This window comes from Loxodonta africana, chromosome 26 (assembly GCF_030014295.1).
Source record: "Loxodonta africana isolate mLoxAfr1 chromosome 26, mLoxAfr1.hap2, whole genome shotgun sequence".
Lineage (NCBI taxonomy): Eukaryota > Metazoa > Chordata > Mammalia > Proboscidea > Elephantidae > Loxodonta > Loxodonta africana.
The window spans coordinates 31,413,134-31,425,734 of NC_087367.1; positions in this window are offsets into that span (position 1 = coordinate 31,413,134).

Below are 12,601 nucleotides of genomic sequence, written 5' to 3' on the forward strand. Positions count from 1 at the left end.
GATGCTACCGCGGATCCCTCCTGCAACAAAGACTCCGAAAAACAAGTGAATTGATCACATACATAACAATCTACGAACTCTGAATAACAAACACAGACTTAGAGACGGAGAACGAACAAATACGGGCAGACAGCGATCGTTTTCAGAACCAGGAGCCAGCATACCAGGCAGATGACCTTCGGAGCCCGATCTGGGGCAGAGCCCAGGGGGGCAGACGGCACAGACAAGGGGCCCAGCTCTACCCCCCAAACTCATCCCGGGAGAGAGCCTATCCAGTTGGCGGGGGCAGTGTAGAGGCGCAGCTGGTGGGAGAAGTACCCGCGAGGCAGTGACTGATCTTGGAGCAGGGAGAGCAGTGTCCCAGCCGGGGAGCCGTCCCACCGGGAGTTTGGCGGGAAGCGGGCGTGGCATGAGCGTGGGGATCAGCTATAATTCCCTAAAGCGACCCTGGGGACGGGCCGAGCCGTTCGTGTGGGTGACGCCCACCCAGTTCGCGCGTGCGGTGCGGCGCACCAGAGGGAGAAGTCCCCGGGAGGAAGTGAAAGGTCTCGGAGCGGGGAGAGCAGCTTCCCACCAGGGTAGCCGTCCCTCTGGGATTCTGGTGAGTGCGGGCGGGGCGTGAGCTCGTTCCCCTGAATAGACCCCGGGGGCGGGCCCAGCTGTTCGTGAGGGCGACGCCCACCCAGTTCACACGAACGGAGTGGCGCTCCGGAGGGAGAAGTCCCCGAGAGGAAGTGACTGGTCTTGGAGCGGGAAGAGCAGCATCCCAGCCAGGGAGCCGTCCCACTGGGATTTTGACGGACGGGGGTGGGGCGTGAGCGCAGGGATCAGCTCTATATTCTGAGGTGCTACACTCCTAGGTCTCTGATCCCTCCCCCACCCTCCCCAGGCGGCTCCATTAACATCCGAATACCCTGAGCCAGAGGGAGAATTCAGATAGGGATCTGATTGCATTTTTTTTTAGCTGATTACCTGGAAAAACTAGTTTCCCAGTGATGGCTCGGAGACAGCAGTCCATATCAAACCACATAAAGAAACAGACCATGACAGCTTCTCCAACCCCCCAAACAAAAGAATCAAAATCTTTCCCAAATGAAGATACAATCCTGGAATTATCAGATACAGAATATAAAAAACTAATTTACAGAATGCTTAAAGACATCACAAATAAAATTAGGCTAACTGCAGAAAAAGCCAAGGAACACACTGATAAAACTGTTGAAGAACTCAAAAAGATTATTCAAGAACATAGTGGAAAAATTAACAAGTTGCAAGAATCCATAGAGAGACAGCATGTAGAAATCCAAAAGATTAACAATAAAATTACAGAATTAGACAACGCAATAGGAAGTCAGAGGAACAGACTCGAGCAATTAGAATGTAGACTGGGACTTCCGGAGGACCGGGGAATCAACACCGACATAGCTGAAAAAAAATCAGATAAAAGATTTTAAAAAAATGAAGAAACCCTAAGAATCATGTGGGACTCTATCAAGAAGGATAACTTGCGAGTGATTGGAGTCCCAGAACAGGGAGGGAGGACAGAAAACACAGAGAAAATAGTTGAAGAACTCCTGACACAAAACTTCCCTGACATCATCAAAGACGAAAGGATATCTATCCAAGATGCTCATCGAACCCCATTTAAGATTGATCGAAAAAGAAAAACACCAAGACATATTATCATCAAACTTGCCAAAAACAAAGACAAAAAGAAAATTTTAAAAGCAGCCAGGGAGAAAAGAAAGGTTTCCTTCAAGGGAGAATCAATAAGAATCAGTTCAGACTACTCAGCAGAAACCATGCAGGCAAGAAGGGAATGGGACGACGTAGACAGAGCACTGAAGGAGAAAAACTGCTAATCAAGGATCATATATCCAGCAAAACTCTCTCTGAAATATGAAGGAGAAATTAAGATATTTACAGATAAACACAAGTTTAGAGAATTTGCAAAAACTAAACCAAGACTGCAAGAAATGCTAAAGGAGATTGTTCGGCCTGATGACCAAGAATATCAGGTACCAGCACAATACAAGGTCACAAAACAGAACGTCCTGATATCAACGCAACTCAAATAGGGAAAGCACAAAAACAAACAAATTAAGATTAATTCTAAAAAATAAATAAATAAACAAAATAATACACATAACAGGGAATCATGGAAACCAATACATAAACGATCACAATAATCAAAAAGAGGGACTAAATGTAGGAGGCATTGAACTGCCAGATGGAGAGTGATACAAGGCCATATAGAACGATACAAGTTAGGTTTTTACTTAGAAAAATAGGGGTAAATAATAAGGTAACCACAAAAAGGAATATCAATTCCATAACTCAAGAAAAAAGCCAAGAAAAATGTAACGACTCAACTAACATAAAGTTAATCATTACGAAAATGAGGATCTCACAATCTACTAAGAAAAACATCTCAGCACAAAAAAGTATGTGGAAAAATGAAATGGCCAACAACTCACATGAAAAGGCATCAAAATGACAGCACTAAAAACTTATTTATCTATGATTACGCTGAATGTAAATGGACTAAATGCACCAAAAAAGAGACAGAGAGTCACGGACTGGATAAAGAAACACGATCCATCTATATGCTGCCTACAAAAGACACACCTTAGACTTAGAGACACAAACAAACTAAAACTCAAAGGATGGAAAAAAATATATCAAGCAAATAATAAGCAAAAAAGGAGTAGCAATATTAATTTCTGACAAAATAGACTTTAGACTTAAATCCACCACAAAGGATAAAGAAGGACACTATATAATGATAAAAGGGACAATTGATGAGGAAGACATAACCATATTAAATATTTACGCACCCAATGACAGGGCTGCAAGATACATAAATCAAATTTTAACAGAATTGAAAAGTGAGATAGACACCTCCACATTTATAGTAGGAGACTTCAACACACCACTTTCGGAGGACAGGACATCTAGTAAGAAGCTCAATAGAGACACGGAAGACCTACTTAAAACAATCAACCAACTTGACCTCATTGACTTATACAGAACTCTCCACCCAACTCCTGCAAAATATACTTTTTTTTCTAGTGCACATGGAACATTCTCTAGAATAGACCACATATTAGGTCATAAAACAAACCTTTGCAGAATCCAAAACATCGAAATATTACAAAGCATCTTCTCAGACCACAAGGCAATGAAGCTAGAAATCAATAACAGAAAAACTAGGGAAAAGAAATCAAATACTTGGAAAATGAACAATACCCTCCTGAAAAAAGACTGGGTTATAGAAGACATCATGGAGGGAATAAGGAAATTCTTAGAAAGCAACGAGAATGAAAATACTTCCTATCAAAACCTCTGGGACACAGCAAAAGCAGTGCTCAGAGGCCAATTTATATCGATAAATGCACACATACAAAAAGAAGAAAGAGCCAAAATCAGAGAACTGTCCCGACAACTTGAACAAATAGAAAGTGAGCAACAAAAGAACCCATCAGGCACCAGAAGAAAACAAATAATCAAAATTAGAGCTGAACTAAATGAATTAGAGAACAGAAAAAAAATTGAAAGAATTAACAAAGCCAAAAGCTGGTTCTTTGAAAAAATTAACAAAACGGATAAACCATTGGCTAGACTGAATAAAGAAAAACAGGAAAGGAAACAAATAACCCGAATAAGAAACGAGAAGGACCACATCACAACAGAGCCAAATGAAATTAGAAGAATCATTTCAGATTACTACGAAAAATTGTACTCTAACAAATCTGAAAACCTAGAAGAAATGGATAAATTCTTGGAAAAATACTACCTACCTAAACTAACACATTCAGAAGTAGAACAACTAAATAGACCCTTAACAAAAAAAGAGATTGAAACGGTAATGAAAAAACTTCCAACAAAAAAAAAGTCCTGGCCCAGACGGCTTCACTGCAGAGTTCTACCAAACCTTAAGAGAAGACTTAACACCACTACTACTGAAGGTATTTCAAAGCACAGAAAAAGACGGAATACTACCCAACTCATTCTGTGAAGCTACCATCTCCCTGATACCAAAACCAGGTAAAGACATTACAAAAAAAGAAAATTACAGACCTATATCCCTCATGAACATAGATGCAAAAATCCTCAACAAAATTCTAGCCAATAGAATCCAACAACACATCAAAAAAATAATTCACCCTGATCAAGTGGGATTTATACCAGGTATGCAAGGCTGGTTTAACACCAGAAAAACCATTAATGTAATCCATCACATAAATAAAACAAAAGATAATAACCACATGATCTTATCAATAGATGCAGAAAAGGCATTTGACAAAGTTCAACACCCATTTATGATAAAAACTCTTACCAAAATAGGAATTGAAGGAAAATTCCTCAACATAATAAAGGGCATCTATGCAAAGCCAACAGCCAATATCACTCTAAATGGAGAGAACCTGAAAGCATTTCCCCTGAGAACGGGAACCAGACAAGGATGCCCTTTATCACCGCTCTTATTCAACATCGTACTTGAAGTCCTAGCCAGGGCAATTAGGCTAGACAAAGAAATAAAGGGTATCCAGATTGGTAAGGAGGAAGTAAAGCTATCACTATTTGCAGATGACATGATCGTATACATGGAAAACCCTAAGGAATCCTCCAGAAAACTGCTGAAACTAATAGTAGAGTTTGGAAGAGTCTCAGGTTATAAAATAAACATACAAAAATCACTTGGATTCCTCTACATCAACAAAAAGAACACCGAAGAGGAAATAACCAAATCAATACCGTTCACAGTAGCCCCCAAGAAGATAAAATACTTAGGAATAAATCTTACCAAGGATGTAAAAGACCTATACAAAGAAAACTATAAAACTCTGCTACAAGAAATTCAAAAGGACATACTTAAGTGGAAAAACATACCCTGCTCGTGGATAGGAAGACTTAACATAGTAAAAATATCTATTCTACCAAAAGCCATTTATACATATAACGCACTTCCAATCCAAATACCAATGTCATACTTTAAGGGGATAGAGAAACAAATCACTAATTTCATATGGAAGGGAAAGAACCCCCGGATAAGCAAAACATTACTGCAAAAGAAGAAGAAAGTGGGAGGCCTCACTCTACCTGATTTCAGAACCTATTATATAGCTCCAGTAGTCAAAACAGCCTGGTACTGGTACAACAACAGGCACATAGACCAATGGAACAGAATTGAGAACCCAGATATAAATCCATCCACGTATGAGCAGCTGATATTTGACAAGGGACCAGTGTCAGTCAATTGGGGAAATAATAGTCTTTTTAACAAATGGTGCTGGCATACCTGGATATCCATTTGCAAAAGAATAAAACAGTACCCATACCTCACACCATGCACAAACACTAACTCCAAGTGGATCAAAGACCTAAACATAAAGACTAAAACGATAAAGATCATGGAAGATAAAATAGGATCAACCCTAGGAGCCCTAATACAGGGCATAAACAGAATACAAAACATTACCAAAAATGATGCAGATAACTGGGAGCTCCTAAAAATCAAACACCTATGCTCATCTAAAGACTTCACCAAAAGAGTAAAAAGACCACCTACAGACTGGGAAAGAATATTCAGCTATGACATCTCAGACCAGCGCCTGATCTCTAAAATCTACATGATTCTGTCAAAACTCAACGACAAAAAGACAAACAACCCAATCAAGAAGTGGGCAAAGGATATGAACACACATTTCACTAAAGAAGATATTCAGGCAGCCAACAGATACATGAGAAAATGCTCCCGATCATTAGCCATTAGAGAAATGCAAATTAAAACTACGATGAGATTCCATCTCACACCAACTAGACTGGCATTAATCCAAAAAACACAAAATAATAAATGCTGGAGAGGCTGCGGAGAGATTGGAACTCTCATACACTGCTGGTGGGATTGTAAAATGGTACAACCACTTTGGAAATCTATCTGGCGTTATCTTAAACAGTTAGAAATAGAACTACCATACACCCCAGAAATCCCAATCCTCTGAATATACCCTAGAGATACAAGAGCCTTCACACAAACAGATACATGCACACCCATGTTTATTGCAGCTCTGTTTACAATAGCAAAAAGCTGGAAGCAACCAAAGTGTCCGTCAACGGATGAATGGGTAAATAAATTGTGGTATATTCACACAATGGAATACTACACATCGATAAAGAACAGTGACGAATCTCTGAAACATTTCATAACATGGAGGAATCTGGAAGGCATTATGCTGAGCGAAATGAGTCAGAGGCAAAAGGACAAATATTGTATAAGACCACTAGTATAAGATCTTGAGAAACAGAAAAAATGGAGAAGAACACATACTTATGTGGTTACAAAGGGGGGAGGGAGGGAGGGAGGGAGAGGGTTTTTTATTGATCAATCTGTAGATAAGAACTGTTTTGGGTGAAGGGAAAGACAACACTCAATACAAGGAAGGTCAGTCTAATTGGACTGGATTAAAAGCAAAGAGGTTGCCGGGATAAAATGAAAGCTTCAAAGGTCAGCGGAGCAGGGGCTGGGGTCTGGGGAACTTGGTTTGAGGGGACTTCTAAGTCAATGGGCAAAATAATTCTATTATGAAAACACTCTGCATCCCACTTTGAATTGTGGCGCCTGGGGTCCTAAATGCCAACAAGCGGCCATCTAAGATACACCAATTGGTCTCAACCCACCTGGAGCAAAGGCAAAGGAAGAACACCAAGGTCACACGACAACCAAGAACCCAAGAGACAGAAAGGGCCACATGAACCAGAGACCTACATTATCCTGAGACCAGAAGAACTAGTTGGTGCCCTGCCACAATCGATGTCTGCCTTGTCAGGGAGCACAACAGACAACTCCTGAGGGAGCAGGAGACCAATGGGATACAGACCCCAAATTCTCATAAAAAGACCATACTTAACGGTATGACTGCGACTAGAGGAATCCCGGAGACAATGCTCCCCAGACCTTCTGATGGCACAGGACAGGAACCATCCCCGAAGACAACTCATCAGGCATGAAAAGGACTGGTCAGCGGGGGAGAGAGAGATGCTGATGAAGAGTGAGCTAATTAAATCAGGTGGACACTGGAGAGTGTGTTGGCAACTCTTGACTGGAGGGGGGATGGGAAGATAGAGAGAGAGGGAAGATGGCAAAATTGGCACGAAACGAGAGACTGAAAGGGCTGACTCAATGGGGGAGAGCAAGTGGGAGAAGGGAGTAAGATGTATGTAAACTTAATGTGACAGACTCATTGGAATGGTAAATGTTCACTTGAGGCGTAATAAAAATTAATTAAAAAAAAAAAGTAGATGGTACCTGGCTGCCACCAGTGACTGCCCTGACAGAGAACACAACAGAGAATCCTTGATGGAGCAGCAGAAAGGTGGGATGCAGACCTCAAATTCTAGTAAAAAGACCAGACTTAATGGTCTGGCTGAGATTGGAGGGACCCCAGAGGTCATGGCCCTCAGATTCTCTGTTAGCCCAAAATTAAACCATTCTTGAAGCCAACTCTTCGAAGATTAGACTGGACTATCAGACATAAACTGATACTGGTGAGGAGTGTGCTTCTTAGCTCACGTAGACACAAGAGGCTGTGTGGGCAGCTCCTGACTGGAGGCGAGATGAGAAGGCAGCGGCAGACAGGAGCTGGGAATGGACATAGAAAATACAGGGTGTAGAGGAGAAGCACGCTGTCACATTGTAGGGAGAGCAACTAGGGTCACATAACAATGTGTGTATAAATTTTGTATGAGAAACTGATATGAACTGTAAACTTTCACCTAAACACAATAACAAATAAATAGAAATTTGAAGGAGGCATCAACATGGTGCTATAGACAGAAGGACCATGCCTTTCCTCCACACCAAAAACCCAAAAAACTAAACAAAACAGGGACAAACATCAATCCTGGAACCCTATACATCAAATGAAGAGATAAAGAGCTCAACCAAGCACCAAATGGAATAAGAAAAGGACAGGGAACAGAGAGTGAGAAGAGATACAGAGTGGAGGTCCCCTAGCAGCTAATGTGGCACAGATTTGCCATCCTGGACTCCTCAGCCACAGAGATTGGTAGACAGGGAGTATGGGAAGACAGTGTCATGGAACGCCAGAAGGAGACTGAGCACCTGGTAATGAACAATACACGTTTTCCCACCCCCCACCCTTCTTCCTCCTGCTCAGCCTCCACCGCCCCCTGGCTTAGGTCGCTTGGCCGAGGAGGTGCTGGTTCCATGCCACTTGTATTAACCCTGCTGACAGTGGCCAGCTTCTTAAGTGCCATTTTTTTGTTACTGTTGTTTCTTTTTTTGGCTTCTTTTGGTTTCTTCTCTCTCTCTCTCTCACCTCCTTCCTTTCCTTTCTCTGGAACATCTGGTTCCATGTGTCATCTCCACTTCTTTTTGATGGGCTGTGAAGCATCACTCAGCTGGAGAACTACCACACTGGTGGGATTCCTGGGGTCATTTTTTTCTTTTTTTACTTTTTGGTTTGCTTCATTTCTCAGTTTCTCGTCTCTCTCTAATTTCCTTCTTTTTCTGTCTCCTGAATACCTGATGCTGTGTGCCACCTACGCCCCTTCTAGATGGGTTGTGCAGTGCCTAGTGACGTGGGAGCCACTCCCCTGGTCTGTGCCACCACATCAGTGGCCTCCCTTGGAGCATTATTTTCTCTGTCTTCTTTTCTTTTCTCAGTTTCTTGTCTACCTTCCTTCTTTACCCTTCTCCTGCACACCTGGTGCCGCGTGCCATCTCTTCTCCTTCTTGATAGGCTGTACAGCTCCACTTGACTAGGGGCCCACTTCTGATGGTCTACCTTGAAGCTTTTTTTTTTTTTACTTTATTCTTTTTTTCTTGGTTTCTTGTCTCTATCTTCCATCCCTGCCCTTCTCCTGAACACCTGGTGCTGTGTTCCATCTCTGCTCCTTCTTGATAGGCTGTGCAGTGCCACTCAGCTGGGGACCTGCTTCCAGTGGTCTCCCTTGGAGAGTTTTTCTTTTCTTTCTTTCTTTCTTTTTTTTGGTCTCTCTCTACCTTCCATCCTTACCCTTCTCCTGAACACCTGGCACTGTGTACCATCTTCAATACTTCTGGACAAGGTGTGCAGCACCCCTCATCTGGGGAGTTCTTCTGGTGGGCTCCCTTGGGGCATTTTTTTTTCATTCTTCTCTCTTCTTTTTTTATTCTCAGTTTCTTTTCTCTTTCTACCTCCCTTCCTTTCCATCCTACAAACCACTTGGCCCCTCCCCCCCCCCAGTTTCTTGTCTCTTTCTGCATTCCTTCTATTCCTTTCTTCTGCTTTTTTTTAAAGTCTAGTTTCTTCTCTGTCTCACATTCTTCCTTTCCTTTCTCCTTCCCCATCTAGCTGCATGTGCCATAACTTTCCCTTCTTGATGTGCTGTGTCTCACTACCTGGCTAGAAAGCAACCAGCACACAGCTTCCCTGGGTCTGGGCCACTCCAATGACAGGCTCCTGCAGCACTTTTTTTTTTTTTTGTTCCTGTTTCTCTCTCCTTTTTCTCTTCTTTCCCACAACCACTTATATCCACACATCAAAACCTCTCCCCTTCCTCCTGCCTATCTGCAACATGTGTTGAACATTGCACCCGTGAGCAGCACCGGTATGGTCTATTGGAACCTATGCTTCCCTGACCCTTGCCCCTGCCCTGTCAACCCCATTACAAGCCACAAACCACCCATCCCAGACTCTCCTCTTCCACTAGATCTGTCCTGCTGCACTATAGCTCAGTGGCTGGCGCTGCCCACTGGAAAGATAGTGAGAAGTATTCTGCCCACAGGTGAGCAAACAACAAAGAACTCTCAACCTGCCTGCTCAGACATAACCAAATAAAACAAAAAATCATGATGAAACAAACAAATCTACAATCAATAGACAAAGAAAATAACTACCGAATGTCCTGAACACAGCAGACAATGTCAAAACATATGAAAAACAGGACAGGATACTTCCAGTAGGCACCCAAAATAAAACACCAGTTGATCTTCCAGTAGAAGAAAAGAACTGGAACTACCTGATAGGGAATTCAAATCTCTAACAATCAGAGCTATCCAAGAGTTGAAGGAAAAAGTACACAAAAATGATGAAAAAATGGACAAAATCATGGAAAAGACAGGCAACATAATGGAAGAAATCAGGAGAATAATACAGGAATAAAAATGTCAAAATAAATTCACAACTATAAATCATACAAAAACAGCAATTACAAATCCAAAACGAAAACAAGATTTCAGAAATGGACAGCATCACAGAAGACCTGAGGAGCAGTTTTATAACAATGGGAGAAAGGAGCAGCAAAACTGAAGATAAATACTTGGATACCACTTTGTTTCAGGAAAAATCAGAAAAAACAACAAAGAAAAATGAAGAAATTCTGAGAATGATGTGTCACACAACCAAAAGCAAAAATTTGCAAGTGATCAGTTTCAGGACAGAGGGAGAAAATAGAAAACACAGAGAGAATCGTTGAAGAATTGCTGACAGAAAACTTCCCTAATATCATGAAAGATGAAAAGCTGACCATCCAAAAAGCTCAATGAACCTCATATAGAACATGACCAAAGTATATCATAATCACAGTTGTTAAAACCAAAGGCAAAGAAAGAATCCTGAGAGCAGCTTGAGAAAAACCAATAGTCACATGTAGATGGGCAACAATAAGACAAAGCTCTGATTACTTGGCACAAACCATGCAGGCAAGAAGGTAATAGGATGTCATATATAAAACCATGAAGAATATTGCCAAACAAAAATAATATATCCTGCAAAATTCTAGCTCAAATATGATGGAGAAATTAGGACATTTCCAGATAAGCAGAAACTAAGGGAATATGTAAAAACCAAATCAAACTTACAAGAATTATTAAAGGAAGTCCTTTGGTTATAGAACAAACAACATCAGGTGACAGCCTGAATCTACAATGCAAGACCACATCAGCCAGATGCCAACCTAGGTAATGAACTCTCAAAGATTAATCAAAATTAAAAGGTTTACAACAGGGAGCCAGAGAGGTTATTCATTAAATGACAACATCAGAAAAATAAAAGAGGGGATAAATGGTGTCTGTACAGAATTTTCACATGCAGAGGAAGGCGAGACAATACCAAGTAGTATAACACTGTTTCAAAGTTAGGAAGATAATGGTGAATTTCAAAGGAAACCAAAAAGAAAATTAACAAAACTAATCATCGAAATAAAGAATAAAAACAAAGTCTCAGAAAATGCAAAACCTACAAAAACAAAAGAAATGAAAAAATCCACAAACAAAAGGAACTCAACACAGGAGAGTAAGAAGAACAAAGAAAAAGTTAGCACCACAAAAAAAGCACTGCAAAATGACAGCAATAAACTCACACCTATCAATATTTACACTGAATATAAATGGCCTAAATGCACCCATAAAGAGACAGAGAGTGATAAGATGGATCAAACAAACAAAAAACAGGATGCTTCAATATGTTGTTGACAAGAGACACACCTCAAAAAGAAAAACATAAATTTATTAAGAATCGAAGGATGGAAAAAAAATATATCAAGCAAACAGCTACCAAAAAAAAAAAAAGCAGGAATGGCAATACTAATCTTAAACAAAATAAACTTTAAAACAAATCCACCATAAAAGACAAAGAAGGGCATTATATAATGAGTAATGAAGACATAGCCATAATAAATATCTACATACCCAATGACAGGGCTTCAAAATACATAAAACAAACGCTAACAGCACTGAAAAGAGAAATTGACAGTTTCACAATAATAGCAGGAGACTTGAGTACACCACTCTGGGTAAAGGACAGAACATCTTGAAAGAAACTCAACAAAGATACAAAAGATCTAAAGGACACAATCAGTCAACTTGACTACATAGACATATACAGAACACTCCATCCAACAGTTGAAAAAAGCACATTCTTTTCCAATACACATGGAACATTCTCCAGAATAGACCGCATCTTAGGCCACAAAGCAACCCTACAAAAACTCCAAAACACTGAGATAATAGAAAGTATCTTACCTGATCACAACACCATCGAAATAGAAATTAAGAACAGGAAGGGCAAGAAAAAAAAGTTCAAATACATGGAAACTGAATAATACCCAGCTTAAAAACCACTGGGTAATAGAAGAAATAAAAGATGGAATCAAAAAACTCCTAGATCAGATAAGAATGAAAACACATCATACCAAAAGCTTTGGAACACAGCAAAGGCAGTGCTCAAAGGTCAATTTAGCAATAGATGCATACATGAAAAAAGAAGAAAGGTACAAAATGAAAGCATTAGCTACAGAACTTGAACAAATAGAAAGAGAACAGCAAATGAAGCCCACAGCCACCAGAAGAAAGTAAATAATAAAGATCAGAGCAGAAATAAATGAAATTGAGAACAGAAAAACAGTAGAATCAACAAAACCAAAAGTTGGTTCTTTGAAAGGATCAACAAAATTGATAAACCACCAGCCAAACTGACAAAAGAAAAAGAGGAGAGAATGCAAATAACCCAAATAAGAAATGAAATGGGGGGGGGGGCATGACAACAGACCCAACTAAAATAAAAAGAATCATAACAGAGTACTATGAAAAACTATA